At 37.4% G+C, this 12,799-nt stretch overlaps 1 protein-coding gene across 1 annotated transcript in view; it reads right to left on the bottom strand.

The window, feature by feature from the left end:
* Positions 1-12,799, bottom strand: part of LOC149552659 (arginine biosynthesis protein ArgJ family) — a 283,088-nt gene that overhangs the window by 132,080 nt on the left and 138,209 nt on the right. The gene's annotated exons all lie outside the window — the stretch shown is intronic.

Here is a 12,799-nt window from a genome sequence, read left to right as displayed (position 1 = left end):
GCTACAAGAACTCTGCTACAGTACCACTGCTACAGTAACTTGCTACAGTACCATTGCTATAGTGTCGTCGCTACAGTGATGTGCTATAGTAATTTGCTACAAGAAAATTCATACTTTTGGAGCAATTCCAAGTTTTTATCTACTACATTTTGCACTGTTTAAGAATAGATATTTAGGGCATTGGTACGGTTTGTAAAATCTATTGTAATCTGATTTATATCAAAGTTTTATATCGAAAATTATTGCCTTAATGTCTTATTGATGTACATGCATATTTTCCTATTTGCAATCAGTGTTATACAAAAACAATTGCATCTTCATTGTTAGATGTTTGGTGTGTTCTTCGTAAGCATATTTATTAAAGTTTGGCATTTAGGAAGCAATCAGAATTTAGATATGCAATATATCTCTTGCTTGCAAAGTGTTTGAGGAAATGTCAAACAAGTTAATTAGAGAAGACTTTGTGTTTGACGAAGTTACAACCTATAAGGCTTATTACAACTCTCAACCAAAGCACCTGCACTCTACAATTTTTGGCATTATATGTCACCACTAGGACCACATTCTTACAACCCACCATGTCTATGGCCTCAATGAGAATTCCATAAATGAATTGTGAATTCTTAACTTCTCCTTCACAATAAATTGCCCTGAAAAACATTGCCCCTTTGGGGGGCATTGCAATTATATTAATCAATGGTCAATTTCTTAGATCTTTCCATCCAACAGACACAATAGTGCTAACTAGATCATTCCTTCATTATCAACAAACAAAGTGGTAAGTCCTACTAGTGACATCTGCATATCCTCAACCATCAAACGAAGCCAAACAACTTCACAACTTGCATTGACTATCCCTTTGTATTCAACCTTTGTAGAGGAGAGAGAAAATATTTGTTGCTTCTTACTGGTCCATGTGACGGCACCGGATCCCAAGCTGAACACATATCTAGAAGTTGATTTTTTATCATCAATAGAGCCTGCCCACTCTGAATCTGTGAACCCACTGAATTTAGCATTAGAACTTTGAGAGTAAGGAAGTCCATAATCTAAAGTGCCCTTCACATAACAAAGCACACGCTTTCCTGCCATCTAGCAATCAACCTTGGGAGCTTTCATAAAGCATGAGATGTAGCTGACTGCGAAGGTGATATCACTACTAGTAGCAGAGAGATAGATAAGGCCTCATACTAGTTGCCTATACGTAGTTTGATCAACGAAAGTAGAATCAGACTTTGTGGATAACTTGAGACCTTTCTCCATGGGTGTAAATGCAGGCTTGCAATCCTACATACGAAATTTGCCTAACAAAACACTAGCATATTTGGACTAAGAGATGAATATACTAGATGACCCTTGACCAACTTCAACACCTAGGCAATAATGCATGAGCCCAAGGTCGGTCATATCAAAAGACTGGCATTAGTTCTGCTTGATTCCCTAAACCAAAGATGTCAAATTGCAAGTGATCATCAAATCATCCACATATATAACCAAAAAGATAATGTCATTGACAATAGTCTTGAAATACAAATTTGAGTATGAAGAACTCCTCTTGAAGCCTTGATCACTGAGATACTTATCAATTTTTATGTACTATGCCCTAAGAGCCTACTTCAAGCCATAGAGAGCTTTCACCAATCTAAGAACCTGATGGTCTTTACCAGTAACCTTGAAACGAGGAGGTTGTGTCATGTAGACCTCCTCGTAGAGATAAACATTCAGGAAAGCACTCTTGATGTCCATTTGATGACCTTCCAACCAAATTGTGCTACCATGGCTAGGACAAATCTAATGGTACTCATCTTTGCAGTAGGAGCAAAGGTTTCCTCATAATTAATGCCTAGACGCTGAGAAAAACCCTTTGCAACTAAACAAGCTTTGGACTTATCCAAAGTACCATCAGATTTGTATTTGATTTATAAAACTCATTTGAAGCCAATGAGTTTCTTCCCTGGTGGAAGATCCGAAAGGACCCAGGTGTTATTCTTCAGCAGGCTCTATTGTTCAGATGCCATGGCTTGTTCCCACTCGGGAATTCCTTTAGCCTCAAAATATGTTTCAGGTACACACACTATGAATGCTGGCAATGAGAGAAAAGTTAACAAACTCTATAGGTTTTCTCTTTCTCCGAGTAGTTCTCTCATCAATGATTTCATCATCACGAAGATCAACAAGCGTCTTAGACGACCACTTAGGCCGGAGAGGGGAACGACCAACATTAGTATCAGGAGATGTTTGGTGATCAAGCTCCTCATTAGAAGAATCAGGATCAAACTCAGGTAAAGCATCTACAAATCTAGGTGATCCTATAGGAGAAGCTAGGGGAGTCTATACAGGGATCACTGGTATAGCTATAGTTGTAGGAGCTACTAAAGCCCTCCCATTAGGTGGACCTAATGGAAGCCTATCTCCGAAATCATGAACCTTCATAGGCTGGTCTACTGGATCAAGAACAAGAGAAAACAGCATGAATGGTCCTTGCAAGTCATCAAAGACTACATCAGGACTGTACAGGATACGAGATGTCGCTGTGTCAATCAAGCAGTAGGCTTTGTGAAGACTACTATATCCGGCAAGCATAAGTTTCTGACTCTTGGCATCCAACTTGGTGCGTGATGCATCAGGGATCCAAACAAAAGCAAGCGAACAAAAAGCATTCAGGTGACTGATTCTGGGCTTGCAACCTGACCAGGCCTCTTCTACAGTCTTATCTTTGACCACCACTGTAGGTGACTGGTTCAAAAGATAAACTGCAGTGTTAACTGCTTCTGCCCAGTTTTACTTCAGAACATGTCTATGTTCGAGCATGGATCGAGTCATTTCGATGATTGTTTTGTTCAAGCGTTCAACTACACTATCTTGTTGTGGTAACTAGCATTTGATTGCATGGGTATCCAAGACGCTAGAGAACTCATTAGAACAAAATCACCCCCTCCCCCCCCCCCCCGCCCCCATTGTCTAATCTAAGAGTAATGATAGATTTCCCAAACTCTTTTTCAACTAAAGGTTTAAACTTCTGAAATACACGAAATGCGTCTGATTTCTTTTTAAGAAAATACACTCACGTTTTTCTACTGAAATCATCAAAAACAATAGAAAATACCTGGACCCAAGAACAGAAGGAGTGGCCATAGGGCCACAAATATCAGCATGAACAAGCTGAAGTACTTGAGAAGCTCGCCGTGAATCACCATTAGTAAAAGGTGTGCGATGTAGCTTCCAACCTCGCATGCATCAAAAAACTCCAAGCTACTAAAACTAAATCTCTGGCAAACCGAGGACAAGCTCTTCCTAAGCAAGCTTTGAGAGATAACCTTTTGGACTCTCTGAACTCGAAGCCTTACATATACCCCATTGGCTAGAAATAACCATTTGGCTCAATGCCCCTTCCACCTTGAGAAATCGTCTCATAACAATAGTATGAAATGCAAATCAGATCTCCGCAACCTAAGCAAGTTAACAATATGTCAATAAATTATTAAATAGTAAGCAAAGTTATATAAAATTCAATAATTGACATGGACATAAAACTTATTCAAATTAAATAAATAAATGAAAATAACTAATTACAATTTTCAATTTACCTTCAACAATTCCAACTTGGAGAATGATCTAAATATGGATTATATCATGTGTTGGTCTGTCACAAACATTTGTATCTCCTCTCCCTCTTGGTAACCTAATCTATTTGGGTGCCAATTTGTTGCATGACCAAATTGAGAGAGTGTACAGCATGGTGTCTTAAAAATATGGTTGTATAGACTCTCAACCAAAGCACTTGCACCCTACAATTTTTGGCATTTTATGTCGCCGCTAGGACCACATTCTCACAACCCACCATGTCTATGGCCTCAATGAGAATTCCATAAATGAATTAAGAATCCTTAATTTCTCCTTCACAATCAATTTTTCTTGAAAAACATTGTCTCTTTGGGGGCCATTGCAATTATATTAATCAATGGTTAATTTCTTATATCTTTCCATCCAACAGACACAATAGTTATACCGGAAGTGTTCCAAGAAGATTTAACTGGTTGAGGAGCTTTGCCTATAGATGCCTTTTCCTTTTGCAAAAGAGTAGTACACACATTTTCATACCCAAGACTAGTGTAATCAATCGGTGCTTAATCGATGGTTGCGATCATTTCCTTCCAATATGGTGATCTTACCAAGTTCAGAGGAAGACCATTGGCATAGAGGCAACATGCAATTGCTTGATCAGCGATCTCTCTTGCCTCCATTTTAAATGCACAATCCAATGGACCTCTTTTGTGGGCAATAACTTCTACTTCTTCCTCTTTCTCTCTCTGTACAGGTGCAAGTACTTGCAAGAATGAATGTTTGGAGGATACAACATGATCAATGGGCAATTTCATATCGCTCTTTCTCGATGAAGGTTGAAAAAAACTTGTTTTAAATTTGTTAACAAAATGTTCAGCAGCTTCTTGTTCTTTTATAACTCCTAATTGTGCATTGGTCAACCCCTTTCCATCTTTTCTTCCTTTGCACAATCCTATTCCTTTATCAATAGGGCCCATAAAATGAGCTTTGACTCAAGAATATAGCTATTGAATGCTTTATTGTGACATACATTACATTTCCAAATTGATGACCCACATCCTGAAACCTTGGATAATCTTGTGGTATGTCTCCATAATGGAGATGCTACATCAACTTTGAAGTCATTACTTTGTTCACCTTATCCTGCCATTGAAGTTTACATACGAGTAGTGGTCATTCTTGCACAATACAATCTCTAAATCTAGTAAGAAAATAAAATAAAAAATTAAATTAGAAATAAACTATGAACATCAAGCATACAAGTGCAAAAATATGATACAATAACTTCAAAATAGATAGAAAAACTTGTTCCTTCATTTCTTAAAAATAAAAATTTGAAAAGAACTTGTAAAAGTTCCTCCAAAACATGTAAAATTCATCGTCTCCAAAACAAATCAGTAAAAGAACTCAAGAATGGGATCATATGCTTACCCTATGAATAATCCGCTTCAAAAATAGTGACCTTGTTTTCAAAATGCCAAAATGGAGACCAGATAAGAAGAGAGAGCCCAGCTGCAAACAAAATGAGAAGAATGAACAATGAATGGCCTCTTTTAGGATCGTCTTAGCGTTTAAGAGCAAAAAGGAGCAAAAAGGGAATAAAATAAAACAATAAAGTACATGCTGAAAACATTTTTTAAGTGATTATGGACACTGGAAAAGCATCTGGGCCCACGGATGCATCTAGATGCTTCCCGCATACGTCCATGAAACTCATTTCCGGCCTATGGAGGCATTCACAGTGCCTCTACAAGCATCCACAAGCCCGGAATGAGCTTCTTAGAGGTGCATCCCGGTAGCATCAAAAAGCACCTACGCACCAAAACAAAGCAGCATCCACATCCAATGGCACGAGGAGAGAATCAGTATCTACATTGAGGACAAGTCGAGTAGCTGACTTGTCTTTAGGATTGTGGGCCGAGATTTGGCCCGGAATCTGATATCAAGCTTTCCCTCTAAGGTTTAATTCTAATTGGCCTGATTTGATTTGAGCCCTGAAATGAGTATAAAAGAACATTCCCTCCTCTCATTCTGATCCATCTATTACTATCCATTATCATGCAATCAAATCTACATAGATACATTCATCCATTGTGCAAGTGGACGCAACATCATTGTGAAGGCATCTGTTATCAAGGAAGCCATCAAGACTCATTCAAGCATTCAAATCTTCATTCCAATTATGCAATCAAGGTGTTTCCTTTCATAGATCAAGCTTCTTGTCCCCATTAGAGGCCAACCAAGGGAGTTTGTTATCAAGGAAGGAGATCTACTTTCATTCATCAAGTTATCTTCTTCTCTTCCAACCCCAATCAAACATTGTTGTGAATTACAACATCTACTACGCAAGGTTTTGTCTTACATGATTTTTTTTGGGTTTTTATGTTTAGTCAAAGCTATTGTATCAACATACTTGATCACATTTAAAGAAGTAATTGCATCTACATACACTATTGTCTAGATCAAGCCTCTACTACATGATAGCATGTTTTTCATTTCAAGGTTGATAACCTAAACAGGGTCTTGACCAAGGCAAATCACTTTGCTTCAACCTTCTTCCTCGTTTTTTGTGTGAAAGAACATATGGCAGAGATGCAAATCTAGATTTAAGAAGTATAGATGCAATCATAGAACCTCAGAAAATTTCATTAGATTTGGAGTGGTCTAGAACAAGTCAAATTTTTTACATGTGCCTAAAAAACTGACTTGTCCATGGCATTTTTCAGTGAAATTTACAGAATGGAAAATTATAGGTCTCACATTCCCACATCTGAAGTTACAGTAGATTCCGACATTCCAGCAACAGTCAAATCTAGCTTCAAAGTACCGTTCCCCCTATTTTGCTTTCAAGGAGCATATGTTCTTATTCCTTTTCCCTTGCACCTATTTTCATAGACCAAATTTGCTATCATCTTTAACATTATCAATATTATCATATCATTTTACATTTTTAAGAATTCAAAATCCCTACATTATATAGATCACACATTGGCACCCTTACTCTCTCGGTTGTGCTAATTGAATTCCCTTAGTAGGTGGTTTTGTATTCCTAATGTATATAGGATTTGGGTTAGAGTATTTCCTATTTTACTCCCTCCCATTTTTCCTCTACACCTTTTTTTGGGAGTTTTCCTAGAATTTAGGAAGGAACTGCCAGTTAGCTCACACTCGTCAAACAAGATTAGCGGACAGGAGGCATCAGACATAATCCAATTCAAGGTCTAGATGAGCAAACAATAGATTCTTAGAAAAAAAATTATTTCCTAAGTTGGGAATAATAAACTAATAATAATATGATTATGTTAATCACTTTATGATATAATAAGGTAATTAATAATTGGCACAAGTCCCTAGGCATTATAACTGAAGCTAATAACTTAATAAGGAGCTATGTTAATAATGAATAGTGACCCCTCGTGAAGTTCAAGTCTCTAGGTGGGCTATTAAATAAAATAAAATATTATCTTATGATTAAAAGGGTGAATAAAAAACCTTAATTTTGAAATTGCATTTGGAGGGAAAAATGACAATAAAATAAAAGTTGGAGAGCCATTTTTGATATCCAAAAGTCATATTTTTAGTATTTACTAGCATCGTGGAGAAAGAAATTGCAAGGGTCTTTTCAATAGATTCTATCTTTCTGAGAATGAAATCTCTCAAATAGACAATTGCCTGCAGGTATGGGAGATCACCCAAGGATCATTCTATGAGAGAACTACATCATAGTTCAACATTGAAGGATTCAAATCATCTAATCAAAATTGGCACTACTGGAACAAATACACATGAGCAAGCTACAGATCCATTTTGGGGGACTTGGAAAATCATTTCATATAGTACAAAGACTAGCTGTACCTGTTGAGGCTGAAATTTTACCTGTTTAAAGTTGGGCGTGGGGTTGTAGCAAGAGGATCAATCACAAATCACTGGGGAAAGACATTTATGTTGCAGACCAGATCTGATTTGGATTTATTTACAGTTACACAGAAGAAATAAGAATTTCATAAGGTTTAGATCACTATAGCTTCTGTTCAACACCCAGCTTGGACGTGGGTTCCCATTTTCAGCAGCGAGCCACAAATACCAGCCTAACCTTGGATGTTAGTAGCAGATCTGGGTGAATTAGACCATATTTGTAGTCCAATGCCATCTACACATGCAGTCTATGTGAAGTTCTTTCACTAGTATGGCCTCGTACTTGCCCAGAAAGGTTAATAAAACTAGAGTTATCAGAATTTGGGTTTTCTAGAAATTCAAATTGGGTTTTCCTGGTTCCTCATCAGCTTGTTATTTTATATATTTGTAATTGTTATTAGTTAAAAGACAAAAAAATCATAAAACCTTAAAAACATTTTAAAAAGCAAGAAAATCATACTTACCAACAAAAACAAGAAATAATCAGAATTTGCCAACTTGAATTCCGGGTGTGGTCATTACAGCCACCTTGGTCTTAAAAACTACATTACATAACATCCAATGCTATATTCAATAAAGGTCAATCTCCTAAAGTCAGCATAGCTAATCATCATAATCATGTTTCTTGCATTCATCTTTTGATCTAGATCCATTTTTCTTCTCTTTTATTATTCTTTCTTCCATTTTTCTGATCTGAATCCATTAGACCAATGGTTCTCGATGGGTCCATGGTGTGGAAACCCTCCTTGCTTGAGTCCGATTGGGCTTCTGTCGAACAGGTTCAGTCACTTTTTCTTCGATGCACCACTCGTTGTTGGCATACAACTCCGCAAAGTATTGTCCAGTCAGAGTTCAAGTTCCATCCTTTCAGACTTGACACTATCTTTGACCTAGTTTGGTTCTTGTATTGCTTAGGTTGTTTTGCTAATTCCTCGGAGGGTCCCCACAAGTACACCTACCAAGCTTATTGCTTTTGAGTTGATATTTCACAGTCGGACCCCATGGAGAGGTCGCACTATTGGTATGCTCAAGCTTCTACTCTCCTAAGGTTGGTTGGGATTGACGTTTGATTGTCTCTCTCCTTTTCAGTACTCTTTAGATGCCCCAAACAATAAGTTACATCCCTACCAGGAGCTGAATAGACACATCAGGACGGATATTTATAGCCAGTATGTTCTCAATACTTGGGTCAACCCCTCAAGGGATCTAAGCCTAAGAATGGCCTTCTGTGTTGAGCATTTTTTGGAGATTCAAGACGGGATCATTGTTCGCCCCTCCTACCTTTCTCGCACTTGGTCTCATGCACTTTCTTCTTCCCTTGGGTCCTTAAGAGGTGGTTCCCACTGGCTCTACATCCAGTCTAACAATCACCTACAGAGAGCTGATAGGGTTTGTCAACTATGTGATTTGGGGGTTGTCGAGATAGAGGCTCGTTTTATTTTCTGCTCCCCCAAATACTATGAGATTAGAGGGAGGTACTAGTGTTTATTCAGCGTCTTAGTCTCTCCCCTCCTTTGGGTACACAGATCAAAGGTTCCTTGCACTCTACCTTCAGGAAGCTTTGAGGCTCCATGACCAATCTTTCTAGCAGCGCGTTCACATTGGTTCACATCAAGATCAGATTTAATTGATCACATCTTTCTTTCTTGAGGCTTCCCCAGTTAAGGGAACCAAGTGGCCTCTCGGTTCTCCTTCTAGGAATCCCCAAGTAGTTTAGCCCCACACATCCTCTTTCCTATTGAGGTCTTCTTCCACACCCTCCCCTAAAAGATCTCAGTGGTGGCCTAGGGTCTCTTCCATCCCTAAGTCCCATCCTTCGGATCTGGACTTCTTCCCAGTTATTCACGGTTGCTGGAGTGGCTTCTCAACTTCTCGTTTTTGTTCCTTGCTCAATTGTTGTTATCTTTGTTTTGGTTCTTCTTTCTTTTCCCTGGCCACTGTTTGGTGGGCTGGCTACTGGCTTTTCCTTTGTCGCACTGTTCTAGTCCTTTGGACCCGTTGTGTAAGAACCACAAATAGGTTCTACCTTGACTACTGTAATATCCCTTGCCAAAACTTGCTATATGTTGCAGAATGGACCCTCAAGGATTATTGTCAAACAATTTTCATTAAAATTATGTGGTTGCTGCTCTAGATTTCAATCTGATTGTTCTTGCATAAAATTATAGCAAATAAGCTTTGGAATGATTACAAAAATGTCTCTTCAAATATCCAATGCAGATGCAATTTATTTTGGGTTTCCAATGCAAACATAAGACCAACACATTAGAAATGAATACCTATAGCTTGTAGGCATTAATGCAAACATTTAGCATGCAACATGGGTACAAACAATTCATCAAACATTTGGCATGCAATTTTATCGCATCTTATTGATGACCAATTACAATACTGATAAACATGACTTTCCCAAAATGAAAGGAACCTGATAATCCCTGTCCAAGTGGTCGACTTGCAGAAGAGAAATACAGATGCCTGGCCTGAATTGTGATTTTCAAATTTTGCATTAAAAACCCTTGCAGAATACCCCACACAGCTAGCAGAATATTCTCACTCTCATTCAATCTGAGATACTGGAAATTGTCACCTAGGAAAAGAGTTCAGAATAGCAGCAGATGTGCACCCAGATTCGAAGACTGAACCACAACTTAAATCAAAAGTATTGTCTGCCAATATGCAGAAAGTTAGAATGCCTAGCAGTAGGGAATAAACACCTTCAGATGGTGTTAGAAATCAATAGCCCAATAAGGCAATTTGCCCTCCCAAAAATGCAGTTTGTACCTTGCAAATAGTCACCTAGGTTGGCTGCAACTTAGATGCCCAATTGCAGATGATCTCAAAGCCCAAATAGAATGAAATAGTCAGGCACTCTAATCAGAATCAGAATTCTTCAACATAAACAAAGCCTCCCAAACCAAAGAAGCCACAGCATTGGAAGATATAAACAAATTCTCTTCTCAGCCACAACCAATACAGTATGAGAAGAAATCAATATCTAGAATGCAACCAGGTCAATGCCACTATAGATCAGCAGTGGGATTGAATTCTCCAAACACAAAAACCCTTTCAAAAGACAAATAAATGCAATAGAAAAATGGATGCTTTCCTCTCTAAATGGGCTCATATTTATAACACCATATGGCACTCAGCCTCTTCTTCACACTTTTCACTTAAGAAGCTTCATCTTCACAACACCACTTTATAACATTAAATAACTTAAAGTGCCATTATAATAATAAAGCATCACTAATTAATTAATTAATATGAATCCATCAATAAATAACTCCATCCAATGCAGGTGATGACCAACTGCCACCACCAATAACTACACTACCAAATATGGCAACACCCCAAAATCAAAATAGGTATACTATAAATACCAAGTCCACAACTGAGACCCTCAAATCCCTTTGTCAACTCACAAGGGTCGTGATGATGAACTAACCGAGCCAACTATAGAAGGCTGCTAAAAATGGGGGCATTAAGTGTTGTTAGTCTTTTGTTGGACATTAATAAATTTATCTTATCTATCTTCCACCATTTTCTATCTTTCATTTAACTTTTTCTTAAGCATGCATTGTTTTGTTGGTTGCAAACAAGCTTAACTTGCAGATATGTTGTTTTGTCCTGTCTAGGCAGTTTTATTTTCATGCATACCTTATTTTTGATGGCACATCTATGTTTGGCCTTGTGTAGAACCAATTGTCTGGTGCATGTTTGTTTAGGCACAAATTGACCTATACACAAACTTCTATGGTAAGAGAATAGAGCCAACTTTGCCCTTGCACACCCTTAGATACCCCACGCACAATGATCCCTCCCATTGCAGCAAATCCATGTTCAAAACTTGGAAAATTCCATGTATCCCTCTCTTTAAGGTAACCTTTATCAGCTGGCAGAGGCAATATTTTTTTAACGGTTTGTCACTTCTGTAAAATCTCTAAGTGTCAAATTTATAAAGAAATTGCATGTTATCTCTATTTGTAGGCTACACTTCTTTTCTTTCAAAATCAGATTTCCTTCTTTGTACACATTTAATTTATGGCAAACTGACTTGCACCAATTCTCAAACTCAAAAGAGATCAGAAATGTAACCCAAGTTTGGCACTATTTATTTGGGATGCTTGGCAATTTGTTAGGATTGATCTCCTAGAGTAAAATTTTAACATGTGATTTGGATTTTAGGTAGAGCTTGAAGATAAGAACATAATTAGTTGTATTGCTGAGAGTTTCTACATTTATTCCACTAGAGCATAGTTTGTATCAAGTTTCTAATACAGTTGTTCCGTTTGTAATTCTTTCATTTCAGCTATTTAATATATTGTTTCCTTGTTCAATCTACATTATTTTTCCTAGATCACTTCTCTTGTGCACTTCTCGTTTCTAGGTCTTTCATTTGTGCAATTAAATATAATGTTTCTTGTTCAATATACATTGTTCTTCCTAGGTCATTTTTGTTGGGTGCTCTGCACACAAGTTTGCTGGTTGTTCAATATACCTACCTTCACCTGCCCCGCTAAAACTTCATTTTGAAATTTCCAAGTATCAGCTTTGCTGTTTATGCTTACTTAAAGTAAGGACAGTAAACTTTATTGGCATTCATTAGATAATTATGCAGATAATGTTCTTGTTTATGGTTTTCATCTAAATTTGCTTGGCAGGCTGACTAGGTGAGGATGCTTAACACATTTAAAAGGAAGTGACGAAAGAGTTACAGAGATAGGAGGGGTAAAAATAGTAGTATAAAATAATATTGTGATGATCACTAAGAGTATGTGAAGTAAAAACATTTAACTATGATGATCTATGTAAGTAGATCCATGTATAACAGAAGGAGCACTTATGTGTTAAGAAAGAAGGCACCCACTAGTAATATTAAGGCTATATTCTGAGAATGAGTGGCATTACCGTATTCCAATTCTTTATGGTAGTAACAATTATCCTTTGTGATATTGTTGAACCATGAAATAGAATATGGTATGTGTGGTAGAGTATGAGTCATGTTTTAGTGAAACTCATTCTTGTGGAATACTCGTACTTGAATGATTCTAGGATAAGATCATAACAGCCTACATACATTATATCATTGTTTGTCCACAGCTGTATTGTTGCATTCACTACTCAACTTGCTTACAGAAATCCATAGTTCTACACTGTTTTTCTAAGTTGATGCCATCTACAAGCTCTAGCACTGTAAATATTTGGAAAAGAAATTTATACACGACGTTTGGTGAGACATTATAATAATTGAGTTATCAGATTTTAAAATAATTTCAGGTACAATTCAGCAGATAAGCATCATTAATGTAACATTTTCATG

Source organism: Cupressus sempervirens, chromosome 6, assembly GCF_028749045.1.
Source record: "Cupressus sempervirens isolate cs-2001-9-10 chromosome 6, ASM2874904v1, whole genome shotgun sequence".
Taxonomy (NCBI): Eukaryota; Viridiplantae; Streptophyta; class Pinopsida; order Cupressales; family Cupressaceae; genus Cupressus; species Cupressus sempervirens.
The sequence above is the reverse complement of the archived record's forward strand: the minus strand, read 5'-3'. Positions and strand labels throughout refer to the sequence as shown.